The following is a 16,883-nucleotide window of genomic DNA, read 5'->3' as shown; positions in this document are numbered from 1 at the left end:
GTTGAGGGCTTGGAGGCAGTGAGAACCTTATACAGTTTTACTCTGTATATCTGGGTTTCTTGCTCAGCCTTACAGAACCTAGATTGTTTTTCCTCTTTGTTCTACCTTACTTTATATTCATCTTTCTTTCTTTCATGAATATATTGCTTTCTTACCAAACTGTCTGCTCTGCTCACTTCAAGGCTCCATGCTAAACACTGAAGCAGTAACATTTTCAATACTGTTTAACCAGCTGTCACCGTTGTCTAACAGAATCATTATAATAAATTACATATTATCTATTATTCATATTTGGTCTGCTTTTCTGGTCAAAGCAATGTATTTATAGAGCAGTTTATACAACTGTAGGACATGAAAAAGAGAACACTGAACAGAACCACCTGGATAATGGTGTTGGGATTCAGACTCAGACAAATGACGGTGCATATTTTAAATACCAAAGCAGACCTACTCTCCAGGTTCTCCCAGCATCCTTCAGTCCCTACCTGTTACAGGGCCTGGTTGGCATATCCTACCCTCTGCCCTGAAGTTTACAGCTGAGGGGCTGGGCTTCCACTCCCCCAGAAGCCTTCCCCTAAACAATCCAGACATTTTGCGCTCTCTCTCTCTCTCTCTCTCTCTCTCTCTCTCTCTCTCTCTCTCTCTTCCCTCCTTCTCTCTGAATTTTCTCTCTCCCTGTGTGAGCATGCTCTTTCTCTCTTTACCTCATTTTCTACCCACTTCCTTCTGTCTCCCCATGGTGACTTCCTGGCCTCATTCCTTGGGACCAGCGAACCCACCCAAGAGCAGCTTACCCAATAAACCTTTATATTTTAATTTCACTTAAATTGGCTCATTTTATAGTTGCAGAATACCTATCAATTGGAACAAGACTTCTGGTTAATACCAAAGGTGAAAAGTACAGCATTGATGGCTGAAGCAAACGAAAACATTAAAGGTCACTTATATCAGGAAAAATGTTAAATTTAGAATTACTAACATGATGTCTATTGTTATGAGGTAGCCCCTTTAGAGAACACACACATTCTTTAATAGAAAGTATTTATTCACTGGCCAACAAGCTACATAGCAAACTTGCCCAAATCATGTAGCCGTATTGTTCTTGGCTTTTTTATGCACAATAGCATGTCCTGGTTCACATACTTCAGTTATCAAGAAAAGTTAGTAATAAACAGAGCTACAGCAGAAGAAGAGAAAGGGCAAAAATAGTATATTTTAGTATATTTGGGTACTTTGTGCAGGTGCTGGGGTCCATATGCTGGGCTTTCAGGTCATTAGTGCCTTTGGGACTCTAGCATGGTGATAGTTCTGTAACTGGCCTATTACATGGTCATTATCTGAGAATACAAAAGTGAGAGAAATTTCTCACCCAATAACTAACTCAAGGATGCATGGACCAGTCCTGAACCAGGCAAGTGTTAGGGCAACAAGATTAACTGGCTGATAAACTAGGCTGAAGGAAGATGTATCCTGAAGACAAAGCCCAAAGAGAAACACTATTTTCTAGCTATGTCTACAACTATATGTGGTTGTTTGAACAAGAGTGCCCCCCACAGACAAATAGATTTGAATGGTCACCAGGGAGTGACACTATTATAAAGTATAGTTTTGTTGGTGTAGGTGTGGCCTTGTTGGAGAAAGTGTGTCACTGACGGTGGTCTTTGAAGTTTCAAATTCTCAAGCCAGGCCCAGTATGTCTCTCCTTCTTCCTGCTACCTTCTAATTCAGATGTAGAAATCTCTACTGCTTCTCCAGTACCATGTCTGCTTGTGTGACACCACCATGCTTTCCATTTTGAAGATAAAGAACTAAACCTCTGAGTCTTCAAGCCAGCCCCAATTAAAGGTTTTCCTTTGTCAGAGTTGCTGTGGTCATGGTGTTTCTTCCCAGCAGTAGAAACCCGAACAAAGACATTGTACATTAGGCTTACAGCATCCTTAAGCTCTGCCTTCAGCATGGGGCTGTCATTCAGCATGGACCTTAAGCTGTTTCCTCCATTAGTTTAATAAGACACTAAGGTTGACAAAAGCTGATCAATTTCTAAAAGACACAGAAGCAGTGACTGAGAGAAACTTCTGGAATTGTATCATTACAATTCTTTCTAGATGCCATACATACTTCTCTACCAAAGAAGTCATTCACACTCAAAACCCATCAGTGCACAGAGAGGCCCTAGTTTAGGACTGAGCAGGAATATCTTTTTTAAAAATTTAAACATTATTATCATTATGTGTGCACATGTAAGTGTGTGTGTGTGTGTGTGTGTGTGTGTGTGTGTGTGTGTGTGTGTGCGCGTGCGCACACATGCACCACAATGTATATGCAAGTATCAGTGGACAAATGTGCGGACTTTTTATGTGGGTTCTGGGAATTGAACTTATGTCACCAGGTTTGCATTTCAGAAAATGCCTTGGTGTACTTATCCATCTCACCAGCCTATGCTTTGGAGTATTACAAGGTAAGAGTGATACACTGAAACCAGACCCAGTGTCTGGAATGATCAATGCAGCCTGGCATCAGGAAACTCAGTTAAGTTCCAAAGACTGAGGACAAGACTAAGTGGTACAGGTAATCTCCTAGAGGACAAAACGTCTTGGTCAGAGTTGAGAATTGGCAGAAATCCATGACAGTCAGGATAAACAGGGACCATAACAAGCAGTTAATGCTAATATTATCTTAGATCTACACCAACACTTTCTACTTTAAAAGGCACTTGAAATATTTATTCAGTCAATGCTGCAGGCATAGTTTTATGCAGTAGACTATGGTAGTGATAAAATAGAAAACGAAAAGGGCCCACTGCCATAAGGCTCACTCTTTCGAGGAAAACAGACAGTTCACAAGAAAAGAGATAATTGGTGCTATGGACTATGAAAGACAGGAGGAAGATGGGAATGATGGGGGGGCTGTCTATGTCACAGCAGAGAATCAGCCAAACTATTGGTCTGAAAGTAACCTTTATTCTGGGCCTCTAAACTAGGGTGGTAAATTATGCAAATGTCTGAGGGATAAAGGAGCATTAAGTAATTGATTTCACACTTGAATCCAAGTTACCTGGTTTATAAACTTGTATTTTTTCATGTTTCTCATTTTTTATTACTTATTTAATTCATTTCCATTTCAAATGATATCCCCCTTTTGGTTACTCCTCCACAAACCTCACCATCCCATAACCCTTCTCCCCCCTCCCCTGTGGCTTTATGAGGGTGGTCCTCCACTCACTCACCTACTTCTTCCTCACCACTCTAGCATTCCCCTATGCTGGGTCATCAAGCCTCCACAGGACCAAGGGCTTCCCTCCCATTGATGTCAGATAAGGCCATCCTCTGATACATATGTACCACCCATCTCAAAATTGTTAACCCAGATGTGTTCCTGTCCAAAGAAAAGACAATGACAATAAATGAACAGAGACTGAAGGAAAGGTCATCCAAAGACCACCCTACCTAGGGATCTATCCAATCTGCAGACACCAAACCCCAACACTATTGCTGATATCAAAAAATGCTTGCTGACAGGAGCCTGATATGGCTGTTCCCTGAGAGGTTCTCCCAGCACCTGACCAATACAGATGCAAATACCCACAACCAACCATCAGACTGAGCCCAGGGTCCCCAGTGTAAGAGTGGGGAAAGGACTGAAAGAGCTGAAGGGCACTGCAACCCCATAGGAAGAACAATCAACTAACCAGACCACCCAGAGCTCCCAGAGACTAAACCACCAACCAAAGAATATATATGGAGGATTCATAGCTCCAGATACATAAACTTATATTTTTTTTCCATTATTCTTCATGTTATTCTTATTCTTGGTTAACACTTGACATTTGAGGATATCAAATAGTATCCAAAGAAAGCTGTGTATTATGTTGATGCACAATCTTCAACTTCTCCAAACCTTCCAAGCTAATGTCAGTTTCTTTTGAAGGGGCCAAAGGTATGGTAGGAGGGTTCCTTAGACATAAGCCAGGATGTCAAAGGCCATGAGACATGACTGTCAAATGGACATTCTCCCATTAAACTACCTGTAGAGGCCTCACATTTGTGATATATGTCAGCACATTTGTGACACATGTAATCAGCCCAGCATTAGAAGGCATGCCCTTTGAACTGAGATAAAAAAGAAGGAAGCCGGTTTTGAACCTAGACAACTTCAAGCTCACATGACAGCCAGGCAGACTTGGATTTGAGGACATGCACATCTCCTAGATTTAAGGCCACGTAGCTAGTATCAACAGCATAGGACAATGGGGACATTTGTGAGCCAAGCACGAACTCCGAGATACTAGCTGTCTGTGCTGGGCTCGGAGGTCAGGGCATTTTAGACATTTAGAACAGAGCTTCTCAAATATTGTGGTACGTATGAATTTCCGTGCAGTATTATCACAATGCAGATACTGATTTGGGAAGGCCTGAGGTGGAGCCTGGGAATTTCTGACTCGATTCCAGTCCTGCCCATGTGTTACAAGGGTTCAGAGCCCCTCGGACATACTTGGTCCTGATTTTGGGGAGAGGCCAGCTAAGCTTCTAAGATAGACCTGGGACCCCAGTAGGAAAACATGAATTGTAAATCCAAGCTTTGTAGGTCTTGCAAATTCTGGAGGCTGAAATTGGTGCCCAATACCTTTTACTGTATTCTGAAGAAGTTTATTCTTACACACAGTAGGTATCCTTTTCTACAGCTTTTGTGCCAATTTCCAAATGAACAACTTGTTTCACTAACTCCTGTGTAACATAGGTTTAAATTCAAAGACCTAAGAGTGATAACTAAGTTTACATGAGGAAACCTTACAAAATATAGGGGGAAGGAATAATATTAAATATAGAACCCTTGGAAAAAAAGAGCTTAGACCTGAGAAAGAAACTAAAGGGACATGCTAAATCATTAAAATCCAATGGGGATTTTCCTTAACACAAAAGTACAGGCATCTCTCCCTGTCATGAGAGCTGATTGCAGTACATTCATTATTCTACTGTCTATGGAGCACTGGTCATATAAACATTGAACTGAAAATTAATTTGAGCATAAGTTGGCCAAATGGACAATTGTGAGCATCCTCCTAAAGTCCCCAAACAAGAAGCTGAAAAAGATCGAATCCCCAAGGGGTTGAGAGCAAAAATAAGAAAATTGCTGGCTGGAGACAGAAAGTTCTGAGTTGAGAAAGAGACTGTGAGCCCCAACACTGAGGATGTATGCCCTGGAAAGCCACTCTTGTAGACAAAGACAGGTTGTCCAATACTTTATTTAATTAACTGCCACATTCTGTTCCGCAACTAGGATTGCTTTATATTGTGATGTAATTCACTCCTGAAATTTCAAAATCTGGTTTTGTTAAATATGTAATTTTCTAAGCCTTGGTTTTTTTTTTCATCTATAACTTAACTCCAAGTTTCAAATTATTATTGAGGGAATCAGATGACTTAAGGCATAATCAATGTCTCATATGCTAATCACTTAAAAATGAGTCTTTGACATACTTTTCACCAGTAATTTCATATTAAATACAAAAATATTAACTTGAATAAAAGTAGAAATGAGAGCATAAACTGCTGGCTTTCTACCTGGTCAACTTGGTAGGCATTGATATTCATGAGTCAGACAGAAACAAGTAGGGATTTTGAGCTGTCATCTCTGTTATCATCTGTCCTTAAGCCACATGCCCAGGACCCTTTTCACTATCAGCTAAAGAGTTTTCTATCTGGCAGCTGCATGTCCCTCTAAATAGAACAAAGGTCACCAGAGTCCTGGCTTCTTTATAAAATATTAGACCCTGAAAGCTGTAAGGGACTCACAGGACATGTGATCAGCATCCTCCTAGGGCTTGTATCTGTGGTATCTTTGGCAGAGGTCATTTGCCTTCTGTTTGAACGCCATCCGTGACAGGAAGATCAGTGCTTTACAAAGCAGGACACCCTGTTGTCTAGCTTCCCTGATCACTACAAGTTCCATGTTAAACTGAAACAGTGTCTCCCTGTAACACTATCCATTAGTCTTCCTTCTGCCCCCACAATATATACAATCTCAATACTTACACAACAAAATTGTTCAGGAAAATTTCTTTCCCTTTTGAATATTGATCACTCACCAAAAATGTGATTGGCAAATGAGCCTTGAGAATTATATAGCCTCTTCTCTTTATTTCCTTAATGTTGCTAGAATAAATCAACCCCCACAGAGAGAGAGAAAGAGAGAGAGAGAGAGAGAGAGAGAGAGAGAGAGAGAGAGAGAGAGAGAGTTGGATTTTACATGTAGCAGTAGTGAAATAATTGTTCACAAGGTTCACCAAAATGTTTTGCTCATATGAATCTAACATGATAGAAAATAGTTCCATAATTCAAATTCAGCAACATGTTGAATCTATACTGCTAGGGAATGGAAAGATGTTATTGTTCTTAGAAGATTCGAAAAGATGCTTAAACATGTGGCATATGGGATTTGGTGAAAGTATTTGAAACAATATCTCATGTGGCCGAGACTGATCTCAAATTTGTTTTATAAAAGTAAATGACCTTAAGTTCCTGATCTTCTTATGTCTATTTTCCAAGTGCTGAGATTGCAGGCATCTGTCATCATGTTTAGTTTATGCAGTGCTTGGGATTTAATCTAGGCTCTTATGCATGCTAGGCAGGAACTCTATCACAGAACTGCATACCTAGCTCAGAATATGGGCTGTGCAGTCAACCTACCATAATAAAAACTTTGCACTTCCCTACCCTCTACTTATTAAGTCACCTTGAATAGATCCAGTTTTTGAGCATCATTTTTTCTTATTTTTCAATAGTTTATTAAGAATTTTATATAAGAAAATTATGACTATTTAACTCAATAACACACAGTACATAACCAATAAAAATAAATTGTATAATGATAGTTATTATTTTGATTACTGTTATTCTGGACTGTCCCTGACCTCATTTGAACACATTAACCTGAAATCCATTTTCCCCCCAAATCTGTCAGGGCCACATAAGTACCAAGATTTTCAGGGTAGAAAATCAACTTTAAAGCATTTAACTTTAAATACTGTGATTCTGTTAACAGGTCCAGTCTGTCCCCATGTCACAGGCCTAATTAAATAAGGAGCCAAGCCTTCAGCAAAACAGGAGACCTTTTTTTGCAAATAGTTCCCACAGGAGATAATTCCTATATTCTAAAGATGCCACCTACTCAGAGTATATCTGTATTTCTTATAGAAAAGATTTGAGAGCAAGCTGAACTTTGAAAATAAAGTCTCAGTGGTAGCAAATTGTGCCTTTTGTTACCAAAAATAAAACTCACCCTCACTCAGAAGTCATTCAGAGACAAGTCTGCTGAATAAACTGAGAGACAGAGGTGGGATTAGCTTTGTGCCACCCAGGGCACAGTGCCTATGAAACTGGGCTGTTTTCATGTGTGAGGCTCATGAATGAGCTCCCAAAACAATTCCCCAAAGGAATTTCCATAATAGTTTTGGATTGTTCTCTCATGATTAAGCCTATGTTTAAAAGAAATTTTATTCAAGAAAGACTACATCTATTTGAAGGCATAAATTCTTACTTGCTTGTTAGAAACTGAAAGTCAATCCCTGTAACTTATCTGCAGGCAACAATTTGGTAAAATGTCTTTACCAAATGCTTCAGATTGTATCCTAAATCTTATAGATACAGTCTTGTCCTATGAAAAGTTTAAAACATAGACAGGGAAAAGAGCCAGTAGTGATGCCATGGGAAATGAATCATGTACAGGGTGTAATGAGGAGGAAAAGTGGATGTTCAGATTCAACAAGTACACAGGGAGGCTAGTTAGAGATGATGACAACCATCTGACTTTCAACGGGTATCTATCTAAGAGTTAATCAAGGAGATGGTAAAGAAAAAAAATCTACACATACAGAATACAGCTAACCTAATTCCAATGGCATGAGACATACAAAGTCTTAGTATGGCTAATTTGGAAGTTGTTTATTTTGGCACTGTAGAAAGACTTGCAGAATCATTATTTTGTAGAGCCGCACTGGAAATATAAAGAAGGTTGCTTCATCTTTGACAGAGTAAGCAGAAAGAAATGGCTAGGTTTACAAATTAGAAAAAGTATGCCTTAAAACCAAATATGGTAGTCTATCACTGTAACCCAGAACTTGGGCAGAAGATGCAGTAGAATTTCAAATTCAAGGTCATCCTTGATTACATAAGAATATAGCAGGCTCAAGGTCAGTCTAAGTTACATGAAAATGAGGACTTGTTGAGAGAACGACAGAGAGAGAGACAGCAAGAGAGAGACAGAGACAGAGAGAGACAGAGAGACAGAGACAGAGAGACAGAGACAAAGAAAGACAGAGAGAAACACAGACAGAGAAAGATAGAGACAGAGAAAGACAGAAACAGAGAGACAGAGACAGAGAGACAGAGATAAAGAAAGACAGAGAAAGACAGAAAGAGACAAAGAGACAGAGAGAAACAGAGAGAGACAAGAAGATAGAGAAGGAAAGAAAGAAAGGAAGAAATCCTAACAGCAGCATGAAGAACCAGGAGTATGTGAGGTGTGTGTGTGCTGTGTGTGCGTGTATGCACACGTGTGCAAACACACACACAAACACACACACACACAAGTGAATAAATTTTATTATTTTTAGTCAGTCACAGAGACATCACATAGTGATACATGAGCTAAGAAATAATTCTGGACCTCTGTGTTTGGCATTTATTTAAGGTTATTATCAAGAGATAATAGTCTATGTGCTGCTTGTAATAAAGCTGTAGAGTTTTTTCTTTCTTTTTTTTTTTCTTTCTGCAAATTAAAGTAGCAAGTAGTGAAAGTGCCTTGGGCATGACAGTGATAGTTAAGCATCTTTTTTTAGTTTCTTTCTCAGGTCCAAGGTGATTTTAAAGAGTCCTTGGAGACTGCTGAGAGTTTCCTATTGACTCCATATGCACAGAGGCTCCAGGTGTGCTCCAATGGTGCCTATTAACTACATTCAGAGGAGGAAGGGTCTATGAGAGAAGAAAAACCACAGTTAGGAGTTTCAAAGCAAAACAACAACAAAATAAAGCTACCAGCCAGGTGTGGTGGCAAGGACCTTTAATCCTAGCACTTCGGACTCAGAAGTAGGAGAATCACTGTGATCCTGATGCCAGCCTGGCCTACAGAATGAGTTCCCAGACATAATGAAATCCTCAAAAGTAAAAGAAAAAAAAAAACAGAAAAGACAGAGAGTCAGTCATATCAACAGACAGACAGATTACCTCCCCCAAATTATTGATGCACTATCACAAGTTCCAAAACATAATGAAGAAGGGAAGGAAGAAAAGAGGGAAAGAAGAAAAGAAGGAAGGAAGGAAGGAAGAAAGAAAGAAAAAAAGAAAGAAAGACAGACAGGATGGAAGGAAGAAAGAAACCAGACAGATTACCTCCCCCAAAAGACTGATGCACCATCACAACTTCCTCAATGCTAGAGCTTTTTTTTAGACCATGGACCACAGTATAAATAAAAGCATAAACCATTTCTTCTGGAATGCCCAGTGCATTTCAAAACAAACAAACAAACAAACAAATGCAAAAACTTTGCCTAGAAGGATGGCAGTAAAGAGAGAAGATGAAAAGGGTCTAGAGAGAGAAGAAAGAACTACCTATTTCTCCAAGTGTAATTAATTGCTAGAGAAAAGTGCTCTAGGATAACTAGCAGCAATGTTGGAGCAGGCTCTGTGGAACAGGAGGTAAGGTCACTATGGCCCCAATGACTAAGGAAGGAGGGAAGACAGCATCACAAGGATTGAGGAGCCTTGCCCCTCAAGGTTCAAGGCCTGCCCTCACAGAAAGGATTTAGTGCTGAGAAAACAACCAGGCAACTAGCTCTTCTATCTTAATAAGCCACACTAGTGAAATGTTTTAGCAAATTTACATTTAGCCCCTTGGATTCTTTAGGAGATTTGTTGGGCAAATACAGACAAATAGGAACTGCTCACATCCATTTCCCTGAATGAATTCATAATTTGGAGATAATTCCTTCCATTGTTTGTAACTGTGTTGCATAGTAGACAGGGTCACATATCTCAAGACACATAGACATGCTGTCAAAGCAAGGAGAGAGTCATTGTGGTCACCTGGAAGGTGACATTTATTATACACATGTTACATTTACACAGGACATGCTCAAGTTAAACAGGAAGTATTAGTGCCCAGGCTTCCCCAGGTATTATGTCTTGGGCAGATGAGTATGACATAAGTTTTCCTTAGAAAAGACCCAGTTCTCCACCACCATGTATATTCATGGATGAGGCAACATCAAGACATTCACAGCTAAAATCTCCCTCCATCTACACAGAGCACAATACCTTGAGAAAATAAAATTGGAAATTATTACTTCACAGAGATCTAAGATATTCCAGAGAGTGGGCCTAACTGGGGGAGGGGTAAGAAGAAGAAGAAGGTGATTTGAGAACCTGCATTATTTTTATTTACAGCAGATAGAGGTGGAGAAACAACCCTGGCAAGTGACAAGACAGAGGCAGTTATTTAAGAGCACTTTGGATTTAGTCACAGCACCTCGAAATCCCTTTCCTGTAGCATTTGTCTTTGAATCACTAAAACAGCAGAGGACCCTACTTTGCTCTAAAATTAGGCTGGTTTTGTCCCCATCCCCAGAACACCACAGTTACCACAGTAGTGTGATTTGGAGATAGTCTAAAATAGATCTGTCTTAGTTATTTGATATGTTGTCATATATGAAAATTAAAGATTAAAGGTCTGTTTTGACTCAGAGTTTGAGGTTAAAGCCCTTCATGGTTGGGAAGGCAGAGCAGCAAGAACTGAAGGCAGTGGATTATATTGCATTCACAATCAAGAAGTACAAATTGATAAAAGGTTGTGCCCACCTTCCTTTCTCCTTTTAATATACTTCTGTTTCACCTCAGGGAATGATGATACCCACAGTGGGCAGGTCTTCCCACCTCAACCTAATCAAGATAATCCTCCTCAGGTATGCACAGAGACCTATCTTCTAGGTGATTCTGTTATATTAGTATGGGAAACCATTACCTTCTGGTCAAAATAATGGATTTTACCTCTGGGAAGAAATACACTGTTGCCTTCTTCTTTGTGAGTTAATATAATTTAGCCACTCAGTCTTCTGGCTAAAGGTAATTTAAGAAGGCATATTTACCTTAAGCCTCCTCCATCCACATGACAGCCTATTAATGTCTACAAATCCAGTTCAGAGGAATCTGATACCGACTTTTGACCTCTTCAGGCACCAGGTATACATATGGTATACCTACAAATATGCAAGAAAGACACTCATATGCATAAAATATTGTTAATATTGCCAAAGAGATAGAAAGAGTAATTATCCCTTTAATGAGATGCACTATTTCTTTTCAAAAATTCTATCTTTGGTACAATAACTCGAGAATCTCCATGAGGCATATCCATGGAGGCTTCCTCTTCTCTGAGAAGAAAGTGAGAAGAGGATGAGAGGAAGGGATATGAGACAAAGGAATTGGGAGGACAAGAGGGATGGAAAGCTGTGATTGATTGGGATTTAAAGTAAATAAGTTATTTAATTAATAGAAGAAGAAGAAAGAATGTCCATGAGGTTCTGTTAGATCTGTATAACATTCTGAGTCCCAGCTCAGGATGATATCTGTTTTCCTTTTCCATTTCTATCTCTTGTTTTCAGATGTTTACCAAAGCCTAAGTATAACTAACTTTGAGTTTCCTTACTTTTTCCAGAAGGTCCACCCCTCCTTACTAGCACCACCATACTGCCCCTGTTGCTATATGGCTGCTTGTTTGATACCTTGTCTAATATCTGTGAACCCCAAAAGCCCACCAAGGAGCCGACTCTAATGCAATCACACTAGGGTCTTTTATTTAAAAGTTCCAACTCAGGCCACAGCATCATCACTGACATAGCAGGTGGGAAGGTGGAGCCCTGAGTCTCAGTTCAGGTGAGCATATATAGAGACGAGAAGGGGGTATCTAGCCTAGCACACATCTGATTGGGGGAGCCATTATGGCCTTTAACATAATTGCCTGGTGCTAGGAGCCAAATCATAAACTTAACTTCTGCTTTCCTCCTGATTGGTGGTTGTTAAGAAATGAAATGTCAGGGGCAGGCTTGTAACCTGGAAGTGCAAATTTGTTGGAGAATACCCTGGAATCTGGTGCTAGGTGTCAATTTGTTAACTCAAGTTCAACCTTAAGTCAGGTTTCCTAAGATGGAGTGTGAACCAAAAGATCTGGTCTCTCACCTCCAATTACTGAAGGAACATGACAGCCTACTGGAACAGCTTGGCTTTCTCAGATGTAGTGCTGTCCAGCTTACTTGCCCTGTTGTTTTTCTCTCTTAAGTATTAATAAAATTGGGCTCCAACTTATGAGTCCTTTCTTAAATTTGTTTAATAAGGAGACCAAGAATCACCAGATATTGGAACTAGAGCAACGGCTCAGTGACTAAAAGCACTGACTATTCTTGCGGAGGACATGGTCCGCAGCATCCACATGGCAGCCTATAAACATCTACGAATCCAGTTCATAGGAATCTTATAGCATCATTTGACCTCTGCAGGCACTAGGTATACATATTGTACACCTAAATATATGCAGGTAAAACAGTCATATACATAAAACAGTTTTTAATTATTGAAAAAAATAGAACCCCCTCCTGAGATGGGACACCAATTTTCCAAATAATATGTGTCACCCAAAGTCAGAATGCTCACAATTTCTGTTCACAACTATAGATCTCACTGATTTGACAATTAAAATTTGTCATCATGAGCTCCATAAAAAAGAAAAAAGAAAAAAAAAAAAGCAAAGAGTTGCATTTGAACTTGGAAGAGAAGTTCTTCTTTTGTATTGTGGACACTCTGGGAATTCAAATTGAAAACCAAATTCATACATATGTTAAACCTCTTAATAAGCACATGCAATCCATACCCATGCATGATAAGAAGAAGAGGTCATTAGGCTTCATAGGGGAGACATAAAAAGACCACAGTGCCAGGGGGTGGGTCTCAGTAATCCCATGATAACTGACAGGCTAAGTCTGCAAAGTCTCATTCTATCCAAAAGCAAGCACACCCTCACTGTCCCATTGGCTGCCAACTCAGCTGTGTGCAGATCTGCTGCCTGTCTTTGTCTCCCTTCCTCAGAGACCACAGAATAAATATATTTACATGTATTTACACGCATTCTTAGAATATTAAGGTAACTTGAATATTGTAGGAAAATTAATCTAAACAGTTGTTAAAATAGTGGCTGACATTTATTGAGAGTTTTATGTGAACTAACTAATTCATTTGCTCCACACTGTTGATGATTTTTTTTTAATGAATTAACTAAGTTATTTTCTTACTTCAACAATAAGATGACGGTAATTATAATCCTTGTTGTAAAAGTGAAAAAACTGAAATGGAAGCTGAGCAATGGGCCCAAGGCTGGAGAGTGCTGAGTAGCAAAGTCCAGTTTCATACTTAGTCTTTTGACACAGATGTGGCATGGTTTTGAATACAAAATTAAAAGTGAATAAACAATGATTAAAATGACTTCAAAAGCATTGAATTTCTAAATGTGTCTCGTGGAGTAAGGGACTTTCTCTTCTTTAAAGATTCTTTCAATAGTAATGCTTAATGCAATGAGCTTACATCTGACCTGTTAAACACACTTTACATTCATGACTTCAACATGATTCTGTTATAGTAGTATTGAAAGCCCATGCGTCTATGCAGCAACTTCTTCATAAACAGTCCCTGAATGCAGGATGCGATCTAAATGCAGGCACAGGGAGTTTGGTCTAAATTCCCTCCCAAGAAGGAAGGACTGAATCCATGCATGTTCCTTGGTGACTTTGTGCTTTAGAAGTCTTGTTTGTGGATTACTTTGCCCTCCACTAGAGTACTGACTTTATAAAGGCAAGATGACAAAAGTAAAAAGAAAGGAAGACCAGATGGAGTAAGACATTCACCACTTCGCTATCCTTGGGGTCATCTAGCCACTACCTTCACGTGAATTAATCCACCCCCAAAAAAAACAACACAAAAGGAGAGGAAGCAGTATGAAGTGAGAAAAGCGTGTGTGTGTGGGGGGGATCAAATTTGATTAGACAAACACAAGAAATAAGCAGCCCTAAGAGACCCCACAGTTTGAGGCTGGAGTGCAGGAAGGGTGAGAATGGTTGACAGAGGAGGGATAAGGGAAGCAGAGGTTGGTTGGCACGGTGGATTCAATGGGACGACTGTGAGCATATGACAAGTTACTGTTCTTGGCATAGACAGTGAGCCAGACACTCTGCTAGGCACAGGAGACCCAAAAGATATCAGCATATGTCAAAACAAACAGGGGAGGCAGGAGGGAGAGAGAACCTTAGAGAGTGCTTTCAATGATGCCATTCACCAGCAGTCAAGCATAGCTAATTAAAGACATCAGAAAGAACATTAGGCTCTTTCTTGGTGTGGTAACTGGGAAGAAGGAGGTCGACAGGGACACAGAATCCTTCAGTCCAACTGTTCATCCAACTGTGTGCTCAGCAGGTGTATCTGGAGACAGTTGTTGTGGACAGATTACTCATTAATGTCAAAAATTGGGAGGGGGGAGCCAGAAATGGCATGGAAAAGAAAAAAAAAATCCTTCTCTGAATGTAAAAGAAGCCAAGGGACAGTACAGAAATCAGTGAAGGTTTTACTCTTCTGAGCTCTTACTGAGGTGTTTTACAAACTACAGGGTTGGTGGCTCCATTGACAGAGTAGCCACCTGCTGAAGGAGAGGAGAAGTTTCGAGGTCATGTGGGAGGGAGCACGGCTTGTTCTTAAGAAGTACCCCAACCTTAAGACTATGCTTTCTAGTCTGAGTCATTCTCACATTTTTCATTAAGTTTTCAGTAAGTTTTTGGTAATATTTCACATGAAGTCAGATTAGTAGTGAAAAAGCACATGTTTCTCTCGCTCCTTTTATGTCCTGTTGTAAATGTTGTTGGCTCTTCAGAAGTTGTATTATTTTTGCCTCTCTTCTGGAGGCCTGCTGTTCCCTTAATTGATGTGCTAGCATTTGACTGGCTTGTTGCCCATCCTCACATAATCAGTATTTTCCATATCTCAGTTGTTGCTCCATTTCATTAACTTTTTTCAGAAAATTGCTCTCTATTTATCTATTTATAGGTTTTTTGAATGTGTGTAGTCTTTGTCCAAGCCCAGTATGATTTCCTTTATCTCCTTGCTTTTGATCTTTAATTTTCCTTTGTTCAGAATCAATCATTTTTCCCCTCGATACTTCCCTTTGATATCTGCTTCTTAAAAGTGCTGACACTATAATTGGGATTTTTCTTGAATTTGTGCTTTATGTAAATTCTTCTGGCTATAGATGGTCAATCTGGGAGACAGCAGGTCTCCAGTTGAAGGCTCCTGATCTAGTGCCCCAGTATTGTCTCTATCCTGCCCTTTCTTCACCAAAGTCAATCTCTTCAGTTCCCTCCACTACGTTGTTTACCCCACTTTCTCTTTGTCATTTCCCTGGAACTATAGAGTTTTCATAATTTAAAATCCTATTTCTTTCACTGCATGTCAGCTGATCCATTTTAATTCATTTTTTGACAGCTTTCTAAAGGCTCATTTTTAAATTTAATATGTATGACTATTTTGTTGGCCTGTATGTTTGGAAACCAGATATAGGCGTAGTACCTGAGGAAGCCAGTAAGAAGTGTCAGATACCCTGGGTCTGGAATTTCAGATGGTTGTAAAGTGATATGTGGGTACTGGGGATGGAACTCGGGTCTTCAACAAGAACAGTAAGTGCTCTTAAACAGTTCTGTGTGTGTGTCTCGCTCTGTCTCTGTGTCTGTCGCTCTCTCTCTCTCTCTCTCCAGCCTATTGATAACTTTTAATACCATTATTATGGATCTAAGATCTTTGGGTGTCTCTCCTCTATTGCTGCTATGTGGAAAACACCTTGTATTAGCTGCATGCATTCATTAGTCTAACATATTCTTTATTGCCTGGATCATTAAGTTCATTTTAGTGGACTGATTCTTATGGCATTTCTTATCTTCAGACCTAAGCTTAGAAGAAACTGTGTCATGGAATTCAATATATAGCCCCGTAAACTGAATGAGTGAACTGAAAGCTGAATTGACTCATGGGAGTATCACTGAGTATCTCACCATCTCCTTTTGTGTTGCTTTTGGTGATGTACATTTAGATGCAGTCAGGCGAGGTAAGACTGTGAATCTCTGGTTTCTCTGATTTCAAGATTTCACTAACTGTTTATAAAACCTTTTATCTAGTTAACTCAGCTTCTTGCTATTAAGATGTGTTATCTTCTTGGCTCAGAAATCAAAATCCCAGGGTAAAGAAAGAAAGAGGCCCTGTGTTCCCTGTCTTTGAAGGCCTGTTTGACTGTCCCTGGCTTAAGCTTCCTGGGGCTAAATTATCTAAAACGGATCTTGTAACATGTGAAATGTAAATTCTAAGGACTAAGAGGGCACTTGTCTGTGTCTGAGAAAGCTGTGGTTCTGGGGAATGGCAATACAAATTAAAAGCAAAATATACATTCATGCCCTTTATATCTGAGATAATGTTTTTCAATCTTCTCTAGGCTCCTCATGAGTCCTGGCTGCACACTAGCTCATACAGGATCGCCGTATTCTATGTGACTGGCAGTCCCTTTCTATTTAAAGCAATATGGTCAGTCACTCATTTCCTTCTAGAATTGTGTCCATCTGCTTGTTCCCAGACTTTATACTTGGCTATCACATGTCAGAGGGCAAGCACATACTCCAAATTTTCTCTAATTTTGAATTAGTTCATAAAAGTGCTCCCAACTCCACAGCACTGCCTCAGTCTTCTGAGATCACACTACAAGCTATCCAAGTCCCTTCAGTTAGTGCAAAACTGGGCCATGATACCAAGCTCATA

Source organism: Arvicanthis niloticus, chromosome 11 (genome assembly GCF_011762505.2).
Source record: "Arvicanthis niloticus isolate mArvNil1 chromosome 11, mArvNil1.pat.X, whole genome shotgun sequence".
NCBI classification, from domain to species: domain Eukaryota; kingdom Metazoa; phylum Chordata; class Mammalia; order Rodentia; family Muridae; genus Arvicanthis; species Arvicanthis niloticus.
Note: the sequence above shows the minus strand (reverse complement) of the source record.